We start from the raw sequence: 6,493 nt of genomic DNA, 5'->3' as shown, positions 1-6,493 counted from the left end.
CGCACTCATCTCCCACCTCGGGATCCATCCCCATCCAATCAGTGCCTGCGTCCCCGATCCAAATCCCTTTGGCTTCCTCTGCCTCGATCCCTGAGCTCCATAGCCACCTCCACACGCCCCTCGTCCGCGAGCACCCGAGGCCCTGCCTCCTCCTCGTCGCCTCGTACCTCACCCCGACGTTGGAGACGGCCACCTCCGTCCCCGTGCTCGCCCCGACGCCCGAGCGAGGAGTTCCCCTCGGCCCTCCTCGACGTGCAGCAGCCACCGCAGCCCCTCGAGCGGGAGGGCTTCACCTGCCCGGAGCTCCGTGATGTCTACTACACAACCATCTTCTTGTAGACTTTGTTGGGCCTCGAAATGCAGAGGTTTGTAGGACAGTAGCAAATTTCCTTCAACTAGATTAAATAAGGTTTATCAATCCGTGGGAGGCGTACGATGAAGATGTTCTCTCTCAAACAACCCTGCAACCAAATAACAAAGAGTCTCTTGTGTCCCCAACACACCCAATACAATGTTAAATTGTATAGGTGCACTAGTTCGGCGAATAGATGGTGATACAAGTGCAATATGGATGGTAGATGTAGGTTTTTGTAATCTGGAAATATAAATACAGCAAGGTAACTAATGATAAAAGTGAGCACAAACGGCACTGCAATGCTAGGAAACAGGGCCTGGGGTTCATACTTTCACTAGTGCAAGTTCTCTCAACAATAATAACATAATTGGATCATATAACTATCCCTCAGCATGCAACAAACAGTCACTCCAAAGTCACTAATAGCGGAGAACAAACGAAGAGATTATTGTAGGGTACGAAACCACCTCAAAGTTATCCTTTCTGATCGATCTATCCAAGAGTCTGTAGTAAAAGAACAAAAATCTATTCTTTCCGTTCAATCTATCCTAGAGTTCGTACTAGAATAACACCTTAAGACACAAATCAAACAATACCCTAATGTCACCTAGATACTCCAATGTCACCTCAAGTATCCGTGGGTATGATTATACGATATGCATCACACAATCTCAGATTCATCTATTCAACCAACACAAAGAACATCAAAGAGTGCCCCAAAGTTTCTACCGGAGAGTCAAGACGAAAACGTGTGCCAACCCCTATGCATAGATTCCCAAGGTCACAGAACCCGTAATTTGATCACCAAAACATACATCAAGTGAATCAATAGAATACCCCATTGTCACCATGGGTATCCCACGCAAGACATACATCAAGTGTTCTCAAATCCTTAAAGACTCAATCCGATAAGATAACTTCAAAGGGAAAACTCAATCCATTACAAGAGAGTAGAGGGGGAGAAACATCATAAGATCCAACTATAATAGCAAAGCTCGCGATACATCAAGAACGTGCCGAATCAAGAACACGAGAGAGAGAGATCAAACACATAGCTACTGGTACATACCCTCAGCCCCGAGGGTGAACTACTCCCTCCTCGTCATGGAGAGCGCAGGGATGATGAAGATGGCCATCAGAGAGAGGTTCCCCCCCTCCGGCAGGGTGCCGGAACGGGTCTAGATTGGTTTTCGGTGGCTACAGATGCTTGAGGTGGTGGAACTCCCGATCTAGGTTTCCTTTTGGAAGTTTTGGTATATATAAGAGGTATTGGAGTCGAGAACAAGTCAAGGGGTCCCCGAGGAGGCCACGAGGTAGGGGGCATGCCCAGGGGGGTAGGGCGCACCCCCACCCTCGTGGGTGCCTCGAGGCTCTTTTGGCCCATCTCCTATACTTCGTGGGCTTCTCCTGGTCCAAAAATAATCTCCGTGAAATTTCAGGTCAATTGGACTCCATTTTGTTTTCCTTTTCTGCGATACTCAAAAACAAGGAAAAAGCAGAAACTAGCACTGGGCTCTAGGTTAATAGGTTAGTCCCAAAAATCATATAAAATAGCATATAAATGCATATAAAACATCCCAGATGGATAATATAATAGCATGGAACAATCAAAAATTATAGATACGTTTGAGACGTATCAAGCATCCCCAAGCTTAATTCCTGCTCGTCCTCGAGTAGGTAAATGATAAAAACAGAATTTTTGATGTGGAATGCTCCCTAACATAATTTTCAATGTAATTCTCTTTATTGTGGCATGCATGTTCAGATCCAAAAGAATCAAGATAAGAGTTTAATATTGAGATAAAAATAGTAATATTTCAAGCATGCTAACCAAGCAATTATGTCTTATCAAAATAACATAGCCATAGAAAGATTATCCCTACAAAATCATATAGTTTGGCCATGCTTCATTTTCGTCACATAAAATGCTCCCATCATGCATAACCCCGATGACAAGCCGAGCAATTGGTTCATACTTTTTAACACGCTCCAGCCTTTTCAACCCTTACGCAATACATGATCGCAAGCCATGGATATAGTACTATAGGTGGAATAGCATATGATGATGGGGGTTATGTGAGAAGAGAAAAAGGAGAAAGTCTCACATTGACGCGGCTAATCAACGGGCTATGGAGATGCCCATCAATTGATGTCAATGCGAGGAGTAGGGATTGCCATGCAACAGATGCACTAGAGCTATAAGTGTATGAAAGCTCATCAAAAGAAATTAAGTGGGTGTGCATCCAACTTGCTTGTTCGCGAAGACCTTGGGCATTTTGAGGAAGCCCATCAATGGAATATACAAGCCAAGTTCTATAATGAAAAATTCCCACTAGTATATGAAAGTGACAAAATAAGAAACTCTCTATCATGAAGATCATGGTGCTATTTTGAAGCGCAAGTGTGGAAAAAGGATAGTAACATTGTCCCTTCTCTCTTTTTCTCTCATTTTTTTCCGTTTTTTTGTTTGGGCTTCTTTGGCCTCTCTTTTTTTTATTTGTAGTCTGGAGTCTCATCCCGACTTGTGGGGGAATCATAGTCTCCATCATCCTTTCCTCACATGGGACAATGCTCTAATAATGAAAATCATCACACTTCTATTTACTTACAACTCAAAAATTACAACTCGATACTTAGAACAAAATATGACTCTATGTGAAGGCCTCCAGCGGTGTACCGGGATATGCATTGAATCAAGAGCGACATGTATGCAAGAATTACGAAGGTGGCTTTGCCACAAATACGATGTCAAGTACATGATCATGCAAAGCAATATGACAATAATGGAACGTGTCATAATAAACGGAAAGGTGGAAAGTTGCATGGCAATATATCTCGGAATGGCTATGGAAATGCCATAATAGGTAGGTATGGTGGCTGTTTTGAGGAAGACATAAGGAGGCTTATGTGTGATAGAGCGTATCATATCACGTGGTTTGGATGCACCGGTGAAGTTTGCAACAACTCTCAAGGTGAGAAAGGGCAATGCACGGTACCGTAGAGGCTAGCAAATTGCGGAAAGGCAAGAGTGGGATCCATGGACTCACATTAGTCATAAAGAACTCATATACTTATTGCAAAAGTTTATTAGCCGTCGAAGCAAAGTACTACTACGCATGCCCCTATAGGGATAGATTGGTAGGAAAAGACCATCGCTCGTCCCCGGCCGCCACTCATAAGGAAAGCACTCAAAGAACACCCCATGCTTCAAATTTGTGACACAACGTTTACCATACGTGCATGCTACGACACTTGCCACTTTAACACAAGTATTTCTCAATTTCACAATTACCCAACTAGCATGACTCTAACATTACCACATTTATATCTCAAAACAATCATCAAGTATCAAACTTCTCATATATAGTATTCAATGCACTCTATATGAAAGTTTTTATTATACCCATCTTGGATGCCCATCATATTAGGACTAGTTTCATAACCAAAGCAAACTACCATGATGTTGTAAAGACTCAAAAAATAATATAAGTGAAGCACTAGAGCAAACGACAAACTACTCCGAAAGATATAAGTGAAGATCAAAGAGTAGTTGAATAATTATGCAACTATGTGAAGACTCTCTACCATTTAAGAATTTCAGATCTTGGTATTTTATTCAAAATCAAGCAAAACAAAAGAAAATAAAATGACGCTCCAAGCAAAACGCATATCATGTGGTAAATAAAAAAATAGCTCCAAGTAAAGTTACCGATGAACGAAGACGAAAGAGGGGATGCCATCCGGGGCATCCCCAAGGTTAGGCTCTTGGTTGTCCTTGAATATTACCTTGGGGTGCCTTTTGAATCCCCAAGCTTAGGCTCTTTCCACTCCTTATTCCATAGTCCATCGAATCTTTACCCAAAACTTGAAAACTTCACAACACAAAACTTAACAGAAAACTCATAAGCTCCGTTAGTATAAGAAAATAAATCACCACTTAGGTCCTGTTGTGAACTCATTCTAAATTCATATTTGTGTAATATCTACTCTATTCCAACTTCTCTATGGTTCATACCCTCCGATACTACTCATAGATTCATCAAAATAAGCAAACAACGCAATGAAAACAGAATCTGTCAAAAACAGAACAGTCTGTAGTAATCTGGAGGTTTCGAATACTTCTGTCACTCCAAAAATTCTAAAATAAATTAGTGGACATGAGTAATTTGTATATTAATAATATTCAAAAAGAAAAAACCTAAACGCACTCTCCAGTAAAACATGGCAGCTAATCTCGTGAGCGCAAAAGTTTCTGTTTTTTACAGCAAGATCGCAAAGACTTCACCCAAGTCTTCCCAAAGGTTCTACTTGGCACAAACACTAATTGAAACATAAAACTACATCTAAACAGCGGCTAGATGAATTATTTATTAGTAAACAGGAGCAAAAAGCAAAGAACAAAAATAAAATTGGGTTGCTTCCCAACAAGCGCTATCGTTTAATGCCCCTAGCTAGGCATGATGATTTCAATGATGCTCACATAAAAGATAAGAATTGAAACATCAAGAGAGCATCATGAACAATATGACTAACACATTTAAGTCTAACCCATTTCCTATGAATAGGGATTTTGTAAGCAAGCAACTTGTCGGAACAAGAATCAACTTGCATAGGAAGGTAAAACAAGCAAATCTTCAAGATTTTCAACACATAGAGGAAACTTGATATTATTGCAATTCCTACAAGCATATGTTCCTCCCTCATAATAATTACATGTAGGATCATAAGCAAATTCAACAATATAGCTACCACAAAACATATTCTTAACACGATCCACATGTATGCAAAGTTGACACTCTTCCAAAATAGTGGTTTTAACATTAACTAAAGTCATGACCTCTCCAAACCCACTTTAATAATTATCACAATAAGATTAAACACCATCCAAAATAGTTGGATCATTACTTCCTAAATTTGACACTCTTCCAAACACACTTTCATCAATATAATCATCATAAATAGGAGGAATGCTATCATCAAAATAAATTTTCTCACAAAAACTTGGGGGACAAAAAATATCATCTTCATCAAACATAGCATCCCCAAGCTTGTGGCTTTGCATATCATTAGCATCATGGATATTCAAAGAATTCATACTAACAACATTGCAATCATGCTCATCATCCAAAGATTTAGGGCCAAACATTTTAATGCATTCTTCTTCTAACACTTTGGCACAATTATCGGAATCCTTATTTTCATGAAAGATATTAAAAAGATGAAGCATATGAGGCAACCTTAATTCCATTTTTTGTAGTTTTCTTTTATAGACTAAACTAGTGATAAAACAAGAAACTAAAAGATTCAATTGCAATATATAAAGATATACCCTCAAGCGCTAACCTCCCCGGCAATGGCGCCAGAAAAGAGCTTGATGTCTACTACACAACCTTCTTCTTGTAGACGTTGTTGGGCCTCCAAGTGCAGAGGTTTGTAGGACAGTAGCAAATTTCCCTCAAGTGGATCACCTAAGGTTTATCAATCCTTGGGAGGCGTAGGATGAAGATGGTCTCTCTCAAACAACCCTGCAACCAAATAACAAAGAGTCTCTTGTGTCCCCAACACACCCAATACAATGGTAAATTGTATAGGTGCACTAGTTCGGCGAAGAGATGGTGATACAAGTGCAATATGGATGGTAGACATAGGTTTTTGTAATCTGGAAATATAAAAACAGAAAGGTAACTAATGGTAAAAGTGAGCACAAATGGTACTACAATGCTAGGAAACAACGCCTAGGGTTCATACTTTCACTAGTGCAAGTTCTCTCAACAATAATAACATAATTGGATCATATAAGTATCCCTCAGCATGCAACAAAGAGTCACTCCAAAGTCACTAATAGAGGATAACAAACGAAGAGATTATTTTAGGGTACGAAACCACCTCAAGGTTATCCTTTCCGATCGATCTATTCAAGAGTCCATAGTACCATAACACGAAGCTATTCTTTCCGTTCAATCAATCCAAGAGTTCGTACTAGAATGACACCTTAAGACACAAATCAACCAATACCCTAATGTCACCTAGATACCCCAATGCCACCTCAAGTATCTGTGGGTATGATTATACGATATGCATCACACAATCTCAGATTCATCTATTCAACCAACACAAAGAACTTCAAAGAGTGCCCCA

Source organism: Triticum urartu, chromosome 1A, assembly GCF_056163025.1.
Source record: "Triticum urartu cultivar PI428250 chromosome 1A, HENAU_Tu73, whole genome shotgun sequence".
Classification (NCBI taxonomy): domain Eukaryota; kingdom Viridiplantae; phylum Streptophyta; class Magnoliopsida; order Poales; family Poaceae; genus Triticum; species Triticum urartu.
The sequence above is the reverse complement of the archived record's forward strand: the minus strand, read 5'-3'. Positions refer to the sequence as shown.